The 10,685-nt window shown below is 34.9% G+C and overlaps 1 long non-coding RNA gene across 5 annotated transcripts in view; it reads right to left on the reverse strand.

Moving 5' to 3' along the window:
• The window catches only part of LOC137860499 (uncharacterized), a 36,887-nt gene extending 27,447 nt beyond the window's left edge, over window positions 1–9,440 (reverse strand). For 4 of the 5 annotated variants that reach the window (XR_011098946.1, XR_011098947.1, XR_011098950.1 and 1 more), the window contains exons 1-3: window positions 9,254–9,439; window positions 7,834–7,896; window positions 3,347–3,441 (exon numbers count right to left, since the gene is read on the reverse strand). This is a non-coding gene — a long non-coding RNA (uncharacterized lncRNA). Of the gene's footprint in view, window positions 1–3,346; window positions 3,442–7,833; window positions 7,897–9,253 lie in introns of all 5 variants that reach the window. The other variant, XR_011098948.1, reaches the window with a different exon arrangement.
• Window positions 9,441–10,685: the final 1,245 nt, after the last annotated feature.

The following is a 10,685-nucleotide window of genomic DNA, read 5'->3' on the forward strand; positions in this document are numbered from 1 at the left end:
TGGGCTAAAATGATTGAGTCACCATTTAATATACTATAGCAAGCTATTAAATTACTAATAGAAAGAATGATTTGAATATTGAGAGAATTTGACATTTGTCTTTTGTCCAACTCAGTTCCAGCCAGCCAATATGGTACATTATCCTTGAACAACTGGAACAAAGAAACTTATGAATAACAGGTTAGTGTCTGCAGAATCTACACATCTGCTATGGCCTCCGATTTCGGCCAAGAAAAATTGCCCTGTTCAGATGATAAAGCCTTAGTCCATATTAAGAAAAATAATTCAATAGTAACTGGCACAAAGACTAAGATCTGTAGCTATTCACAGAAATCCTGAAGACAATGACAAAAATAGTATTTTGAACTCACAAATCAACATTGCAAAAAAAAAGACACCACAGAAGCACTCTGCATTTAAGAAAGCTATTGAATTATAGACATTATGAAGTACGTTACTACATTATTAATATTTAACTAAGTGAAATAGCTATTGTAAGATTATCAATTGTAAATCCTTTCCCTCCATTTGCAAGAATTCTTATTTTTCCTCCCTTATTTTTTTCTAAATAAGATTTTTCTCCTTTATATAGTACACAATGCATGTTTAAAAACAGTTTCCAAAAACCACTTGCAGATTTTTTAAATACATGACAATGTAGAATGATTACTGAAGGTTGGTTTAATGTTTTAAAGATAGACTATCTTATGATTTATGATTAAGATAAGTCAACAACAGCAAGAGATGTAGTATTAAGGCTATCATACTTTGATATAACAAAATCTTTTTATCCTCAGGTATCAGTGTAGTATATCAAATACATAGTTCACATATTGTTCATTTTGGCAAAATATTGATGAATAGTGTGATTGAGGCTAGAAGTTATAACGAGTCTCTATTGAAAAGAACAATCCAGCAATAAATGAGACCCAGCCTTCTACAGTCAGGCTGTAATTCAGGAAAAGTCTGTACCATACAATGGGACTGATAAAATAATTAGGTATTTATCAGCTGTTAATTTTGTCAGTCTTTGCATTCAGTTTCTTAACAGCTGTCTCAGACTGTCAGCTGGGATACCTTGGGAATTATATGGGTGAACCTTTTCATTGGGGCGTCAACCAACATTCTCATATTCAGACTTACTGCATTGTTAATAAGTGTCACTCCAGTGGCACTTGTAAGTCTTTGAAAATAGAACAGATCTATGTACTTTTTTCCTAACCTAGCAAAGCAAGCATCCTTATATTACAAGGTTTCCTAAAAAGACCTCTGAACTCTTTAAACATACCTATGTATGTTTACATTCCTCACTGAAAGGAATTAATGAGATTAATGAGTACAGCAATGTCTTCACTTCCAATATCTTCTGGAAGTTTGCTTAGATTTTTGCCTGCCTCCTCCCCACCCCCACATACTTGAATTCATTTCTCTGTTTTAATAAAGAGTGTAAACCCAATGGGGTTAGAGCATTGTCATCTACATACTTGTGAAGTATAGCACATGTTTAGAGCAAATCTTAATAAATACAGACATTAGGAACACATATCAGGGATCTCTTTCACACCTGAAAGAGTCAGAAAATAAGACATGTGGCTGAACTGTGGATTCCAGTATACTTTGTGAGCTTACAAAGATCTGCTGAGTATAGGAAAAATATCCAAGATGAGGAATTTTAGACAATTTACCTTTGAAACCAGTCCCTACAGTAGGATGTGAATCTTTAATATTTTTTGGAGGTACATTTCATAAAAAGCATAAAATCATTTATTGCTTGGTGGTTTATTATTAAACTATCTGGAAGGCACAAGTATTCAAGAATATTTTTCCCCAAAGACCCTAAGATTTTCTTTTGAAAGACATGTTCAAAATGCAACAGATGCAAAGATTTGGGGGGAAAGTGAGAGCACTGTAAAAAAAAAGTCTCATGCATCATATGTCAAAATATTGTAGGACTAAGACACAACATAACGCAACTTTTTTTAATGTGAGGTACTCTTATCAGAAAAAATCCTGTTAAAAGTAAAGCATGCAGCATCTCAGTATTTTAGTTTTAGTGTCATGTCTCATCTTCTCTAGGCATTAGATTTGTTGGTAACAGATGCTCAAGTTTAGTTTACTCATAATCTAAATTGATTTCTGAAAAATATTAATAGATCATAGTTTCCTTCTTTGTCAGGAACTTCAAATATATAACTTCAAATATACTTTGTCAGGCAGACTTCAAATATTCTCAATAGTTTTGAGAAAAATACAACTCTTGGTTAACAGTAAACCAAGTCAAAAGGTATGACTTTGGGACTCAAAGGTGGAATAAGAGATAGGAAATTCAATACTAATAAAAAAACTTTCTAAAACCCTTAAATATTTTCTGTCAGATTTATCTATTAAGTTGTGCTTTGAGCTTCTATCTGGATTTCTGAAATATGTTAAGTTCCTCCCCCTCTCTTCAGAGAATGGAACAGAATTGTTAGATCAGCTAAACATTTCTAATGTTGTGTGAACATGACAATTATAAACATTTTTGTTCTGCTTTTCCCAAAATATAGTCAGACCAAACAGAAAACTTGCTTTTCTGTCAAAAACAGTTATCTTTCCTACCTTCAATTACAATAAAAAAATATAAATTAGTCATCATTGGCTTTTGTACTTGCATTTTAACCCTTTTTATTAACCCTTTATTCTACTCATTAGAAAACTAGTCTTAAATATGAAGAAAGTTACAGAGCTCAGTATGTATTTATTGTACTTGTTACAAGTTCCCTTGCTCAGGACAATATACTGAGAAGCACATCCTAGAGCAGAGTTCTCCAGCTGCATGACAGATTTCCTTGCAAGAATGGAACAAGCAGAGGTAGAAGCCCAACAGTAACCTGTTTCTCTCATTCTTAGAGATTTGTGTTTAATCTGTTTTTAAAAACAGTGATAGAGACTTAAACTGCAGGGTATTATTCTACAAGGTAGGAAATTCCATTCAGGATTCCAGCCTGCATAGAACTTCTGACATCCTCAGGACTAAGCAAAGGCCCAAAAACTGAATCATTAGACAATTAATACTCAATGTCAGAAAAGAGGTCTGGGACAACATTATGTCTGTATTCTAGAAATAGAATGATTCTTTGTTGCAAATGTCAGTGAAGTGAGGCTTTCACTATTCCAGTATTTCCTATTCCCTGCTGTAACTTATGGCAGAGTAAGTCTAAAGCCAAACACAGTGTTTCTATATACAGCATCAGTATATCTCAAACAGTTTTTGTTTAAATGAAAATCCAGTTTCACAGGCAGAACATGTTTGGGACCAAATCTGCATGTGTGTCAAAATACATAATCACCTGAATCTGCTACTCACCTTCACCAATATTCTCCTCCATATTGCAAGATTTTCATACAACAGAGTAGGCCACAAAAGTCTGTTTTCTTTTCCCTTTAATCTTCTTCATAAGTCTGAAATAGCCATAAAACTAAAAGGTTGAACAAAGATACAACTAAAATTGAAGATATAGTTAATCAGAACTACTAAACCACTAATGCTTCTCTGCAGAAAAAGATGCAAGATAAACCTGAATTCCAACAGTAACTTCTAATAAGAGTTTGGAAGTTACATGGAACAGATTCCAAATGCAAAAAATTTTGCCTTTCATAATAGAATAAATATCAGGTTTACCAGAAATCCAACATACATGAGATTTCTTAAAGTCTGGAGATACTGCTTCATGATACTTCTGCTTTGAATATTCCTAATAAAGACAACCTATCATTAGAAAGGAATAAAAAGATGACAGAAAAATGTATATGTACACCAGACTCCCAGTGACCCTGTCACTGATGTCTGTTTTACTGTATTAAAATAAAAGTTAGTCTCCTCTAGGAAATATTAAATGCTTATGTAGTACTTGGGTGATGCTTTTTATATACAGACCATTCTTCTCAATTCCCAAGTTTCCTTTGTATCTTTATATTACATCTCCAGCTGTTGTAGAACATTGGTATGAGAAATGTTTTCTTTGATGCACAGGATAAAGCCATTGCATTGATAGCTTTTTATGTAGGAAAAGATTCCTTACACTTGGAAAACCAGAAACAAAAAGGCACAAAGTGGCACTCTTAGCTGTACAATTTTTATCTGAAGTATTGTCCCTTCCCCCTTCTTTTTGTCCTCTCAAGGTTCCTGTTAGACAGGAACTCACAAAAAAACACTATGAGCTGTTAAGACATGTTGATAACATGAGGTGCATTAGGTGGTCAACCTCCAGTAGGAAAGCAAAGCATATAATACCCCCCAAGATCTTGGGGAAGCCACTGCTTTTCCAGAACTTTCTATTTTAAAGATCTTGCATTAAAACAGGTGATCAGTAGCCTGAAAGCAAGCTTTTATTTTTAATACCACTCAGTATATGCATTCACATCTTTGAATATATTAACATACATATTCTTCCATGGTAAAGGGAAAAAACATAACCAGACAAGATGCAGAATGGCTAAGGTTATTTGCTCCCATGTTCTCAGCTCCAATGAGAAATACAGTGAACCAGTAACAACCCATCTTAGTTACAATTCCTGTGCAGAGTTACTTTACTTTAATGTGAGGCATTATTTTAATTTGGTGTAGAACTTCACTTTGTTCTCCCCCACCCCCCAAATTAGCATTTTGAATAAAAGAGGTAAAGATGTCTATGAAACTTAGGATCCCTGGAGGTTTTACAGGTTTAACCTCTCAAATTCAGGAATACTTTCCTAATGTTGTTTTTCTTCATTAATGTATATTTTGTAGCATCCATTTTATGTTTCATGACAGTGTAAAGAAAATGCAAGGAACAGCACATAATGATATGATTCCGGCACTGTAATTTTGGTCTTGTGTATCTAGATGATCACATTCCTTTGATATGCCATAGTAAGTTTGAAAACACTGCATTTAATGGTAAGCCACAATTGTAGAGCTTGGTAACTCTTGTTTTGGGTTTACAAAGTAAGATATCAAAGTGGTATAAGATCAACTTGCCATATTTGGCACCATCAAGGTTAAGTTAAACTTGTATCCTAGGTGAATGGGTAGTCAAATAAAACCATCCCTCTGGAAATAGCAGGGTACTGTATATAAACTACAAGAATTATTGGTTGTAAAGCAGTCTGGACTGAATATAACAGACTCAGCTGGTTTGAGCTCAGGGAGCTGTTTCTTTTGCTCCATAACAGAGCTTTTGTTTCAGAAGTTTCAGACCCTATGTTTATCCCAGCAACACATTCTTAAATGAATTAACTGTGTGTAGGCTTGTTAGCATGCTTACCGTGACTTCCAAATGCATATTGTTTTGTCCATACCTTTTATAATACTGTGTCACTGTAGTACCATACAAATCTAAAATAAGCTAAAGCCTTCCCTTAAAAAAAAGAACTTAAACAATAGGGCCATAAAAACAAGTTTCTGATCATCTAAATCTAGCTCATACTAGCTCTCCAGGCCATACTAGCTCTCATAGAATTGCTGCTCTACCCTGTTACAAAGCAGTATATTCAGCACAGGTTTTTCCTTCCTTTTTTAAAAATGGTAAGTGGGTCATGCTGACCTATTCTTAATTCCAGGCTTCAGCTACCACCATGTTTTCCTCCTCTTGCCTTTTTAATCTTCTTTCATGGCATAAAGTAGTTTATACAATCCAAATTTCCCATTTCAGGCCAATATTACTTGAAGCCAATTTCTGAAAAACATACCACTACATGTGGCATGAGTATAACTAGTTGAATCTGAAAGCACAAGCCAGTGTGAGGAAAGGATATAGAAACAATTCATTATACATTCAAGTTTCAGCCAATACATTCTACAAAAATGTAGAAAAATAAAGATGAAAAAGCACAAAGCTTGAAGCATGCAGCTAACTCAGCCTTACAATCCACATCTACAGGTTTAGATAGAAAAATTACTTAAAACACTGCTAAGAAACATCAGAAGAAATTGGGAAGCAGAAAGTTGTATCTGCCTTTATAATAGTTTTAAACAAACCAGGGTTGAGAAGCTTTACCTAGAGATATTGACAACTGTATCTTGGGGTTTAAAAATATCATTAGATGGATGCCTAACTGACAAGTACACTTATTTGTGTAAAGAGACAATTATGACTTGTATTTCACACTCTCAGGGGAAGACATGCTCTCTCTAGCAGAGGAGTGGGGGAGGCAGTCTCCAAATCCTGCATAGGTAAGCAGGAAGAACAGGGGAAAAGGGATACAGATCATGACTCAACTTCCCATGCAGCATGCTGTCCAAAATATTTTTTGGCACTGAGGGAAATCCAGTAGAAATTAGGACAATGGAGAAAGTAACTTGCCCAGTTTCCTAGGCATGTTTCCCAACAATCCTCAACCTCCATTTTACCCATAAAGTTATTTGGCGTTTTACTAAAATACAAGTTGAGTACACTCATTCCATTGCTTTGAATGAATGCCTGGTTGGTTCCACTGTCCAGTCTTGCTTCTACCATCACCAAACAAGACAACAATTAACTTGTCTCAAATCTTCAATTTGTGATTAGTAAGTCACCTTTTACTCATCATACTGTAGTGAACACTTGCAGTGGTTTGCTTTTGAACTATTTCCCCATCCTAGCTTGGAAAATATTCATAATGTGAACTTGTGGAACTGTAGTAAACCATACAGCCACTTCCACAAAGATGACAGCAAAAGTATAAATTCTAGAGTACCAGGAAAATGCCATTTGCTTAGTTACTTCCTGTATTTTCATATTTGAACAGGGTAAGAATATACTATGCTACAGCAAGCATTCATTTACCTCTTCTCATACTATATTATCACAACACTGCTTAGCTTTAATGATTCCTCATTTGCTTGTTCAAACCCATTCTATGAGCTAATATCAAATAGTAATTTTGTTATTGTGAAGTGATTAAGTACCTTGAAATGCTAGAATACTGAGGTTAATATCCCAATATATTTTGAGACCTAAGTAGTGTTTAGTCATGAAATCAAACATTTTCCTCACAGAAAGTATTACAAATCTAGAGAGTTCACAGAGAAAGTCAGTTTCCTATAGTGGCCAAGTGAACTGCTGATTAGGGACTACATTCAAGTCTAATCTTTACAGGCCCACTTGGGAAAAGTCATCCAAATTAAACTTCAACACTAAATTGCAAGCATCACATCAAAGAGATGATTAGATAAATTCATTCAGAATTAGTATCCATAATTAGGTGTAGTTTAACTTTGGTCTTAGAAGAATTTGTGTTATATACAGTTCAATTTGAATGAAAAAATTTTCCTCTTAAGTTCCCTAGTTAATTTTTAGCTTGCATCTTTAATAAATCTGAATTTGTTTTTCCCCCATCACTTTTAGTGAAATAATAAATTTGTTCATTTAACACACTATTCAGTGTTAGGGACTGAAGACCATTAAGAGAGAGGAAAACTGATACTAGTAAGGTGAAATGGATGTTTTATACTGGGAACTCTTTGGCATATAAATAGAAATATGAAATAATATGTGGGCAAAGATGCTGTTTGTTTCCTTCCCTCAAACCATTTTTCCAAGTGATAAACAAAAAACACTACAACTCCAAAGAGGGTCCAGGAAGTTAGTTCAATTTTTTCACCAAATCTTATCCTTTATCATTTGGGGGGAAAAAAGTGCTGATAAACCATATACGTAAGTGTTTTTTTCCTTTTGTGAAAAAGGAAGATTAGAGTGCTGGAAAGTTATGACGTGTTTGCCTGTCACTATCCTGACCAATATCAAATGGCAGTGATTTATAGGAATTACAGAGACAATAAGTTTTAAGATACAACTGAAAATATGGAATGTAAACATACAAGAGTCCACTTACATCTCAAGTAAGGCTGTTGATAAATACACTACTGTAAGAGGAAACAAGGATCAGTTTTCACATCTGTTAAAAAAAAAAAGAACAGGCAAAGGACTCTAGTAAAATACTGGCAAGCAACATGGTTACTGTAATTCACCCTGATAAAAATATATGAAAAAAAGAAAAGAAAAAAAACAAAACATACTTCTCAAATAGATTTTCTTATATTCATAATGAGAAACTGAATAACGTAACCTCAGTTGGTAAGCGCTAAATCATGTGCTACTGATATCACTTATTTCGGACTAATATGGGCCTAAGTCTATTTAATTAATCATGTAGAACTAGCATGAAGATGATATTGAGCTCTATACAGCCTGAATTAGAGTTCTCTCTGAAATACTTGTCATTGGCTGCTCTTTACCAGCAATGGAAAGGAAGTAAAATCTACATGATTTAATCACAGATAAAATTAGTCAAGTTATTCAGGTTACAGCCCAGTAATTAGCAATGAAAATTGCTAATTTAATAAATCATGTAGTTATATATTCCTCTAAAAAAAACAACTTTCCTTTTAAATATTTTAAGTTAAGGAAAACATCATTTAAGTTAAACTTTAAAATTCCTGTGATTGCAAGGCAGATCACTTTAGTCTGGTAAGTAATTTCAGAAGACTTTGGGAGAAGAGAAATAACATAACTAAGAAATGGGTTGCTTTTAAAAACAGCCAAATAAATACAGTGCTTTATTTTATATAGGAATGTTAGGCTTTGAGTTCTGGCATCTCAGGGCCCATTAACTCAGTGTAATTTCCCCTTTTTATAAAAAATCAGGCTCCTGGTTTTAGCTCTTGTTTCTTGCTCTAATAGACTGTCTGACAGCAATTCAATTCTGGTTAAAGACAGAGTATTACCCCACTAGCTTCGGGTTCACATAACTCTAAGATGAAGTCCATAGCGGGTACAGGGGAGCAGAGATAGTACATTTTTTAAGAGTCAGCTGACTGGAACTGCTAGAAGGGTTGGAATGTTACAGGCACAGTGTGGGAGACAGGCTGAAGAGGCAAATGCAGGTGAAGTAAAAACACAAAAGTGAAGTTTATCACATGGCTGCATAGTTCATCATGGAGATACTAACAGCCACATGCTAACAAGGATGCAAAAAAGCATTCCAGCTTTTTTTTTTTTTTTCACAACAGAAAGAAAGACAACCTCTAAGGCAACTATGTTTATAACCTTGTGTGATAGCATACAAAACAGAACTTTGAAGGAGAGCTGTCCACACTCTTGACTTCACAGCTGCACACCAAAAACAATAAAAACATTTTTAATCTCTACGTTTTAGTAGGACACCAATTGAAATACAGCACATTTTGAAGAAAATTAGTTCTGTTGAGAAGGACAAGATCAAATTAAGAATTTTTAAACAAACTCCTCCATACCCTTGGTTGATGCCTGTACATCCAAATCCTACTCCCAGGTCCAGTCCAGTAGCTTACAATTCTTGGACTGCTGCAAGCCTAGCTCTTTTATTTTATATATATAAAAATAAATAAAAACTAAGGCGAAGACCTTCCTTTTCTATTCACACTGAGCCAGAGAGCCAGTCCATACCTCTAACAACTGTTTCCCAGGTCCTCTTATAATGCAAACTCCCCAGGTGCCAGCACTGAGCAGCAGAAGCTTTGCCAGCTGGGCATGGCTGCTAACACTCAGAAACTCATTCCAGGGAAGCCCCATTATCCCTCCCCTTTGTGAAAGTTCACCTGAACTTCATAAAACCCTCAACAGGCCAAAACTCTCAGACAGACCTATTTGCACCTTTTTAATAACTTGTAACACACAATAAACTGTAATCAAACAAGCGAAACAATAGAAAATCTGACATGCCATGAATTAAAGACACTTCTCAACAGCTTTTGTTAACTTTAAAATTATGTGACTGTTGAATTCTGCCTGCTTACTTTTGCAGTACAGCAGGATGTTCTGTGCCACTCCTGGCAGTACCACAACAGTGGAGAATCCTTTGAAGTTCTCACATGTGGACCTCTGCAAAGCTTTTCTTTTTAATTTAACAAAGGTCACTGATCTCCTAATTTTTCGCTTAAAATGAAAGTTTTTAGTCTCACTCTCAACTATTTGCTGGATGGATATAATAGCATATTTCTTTTGTAGACAACATTTTAAAAGAGAAGGAACACAAATAACAGGGCAGAATTTAAGTCTCTTGTTTTTTGAGACAAGCCATCTTTCCTCATAAAATAGTCTTTACTATTTACTACTTTATTAAGACAGCTTGCTGTGTTGTTGGTGGTGGTTTTTTGTGGTTCGATTTTTTTTTGTTTGGTTGTTTTGTTTTGTTTGGGGGGTGGGGGATACTTTTTGTTTGATTGATTGATTGCTTTTTAGCTCCCCAAACAGATTTGGCACAGACTTATAGCAGGTTGGCATCAGCTTTGATTTTTACTAATTCTTGACACTTAACAACTTTTTCCAAGCAGGCTATTGAAAGCCTTGGATCTGAGTTATCTACCAAATTATGAACCTCAGAATAAACAGTTTTAATGTGATTATATATATATATATATATATATATATATATATTATTTTTTTTAAGATACAAGGATGAACACATATTTTAAATTGAGAGACCTGGCAAGTCAGAGAGGAAGCAAAGCACTGAGCATCCACTTTTAAGGGGATTTTTTCAGAAATAAAATAATTCCTGCATTTCTTCCTGCTGTCTTCTGCACAGAAAGAAGTGACTGTTTTACAGGCCAGTCCTTTTTGCCTTTGGGGAGGGGAAGTCAGGAACAGGGAGACTCCCTGTTGAACAGACAGCAGCATTCCCATGCCTGCAGCCCATTCCTGTGG

Source organism: Anas acuta, chromosome 8 (genome assembly GCF_963932015.1).
Source record: "Anas acuta chromosome 8, bAnaAcu1.1, whole genome shotgun sequence".
NCBI lineage: Eukaryota > Metazoa > Chordata > Aves > Anseriformes > Anatidae > Anas > Anas acuta.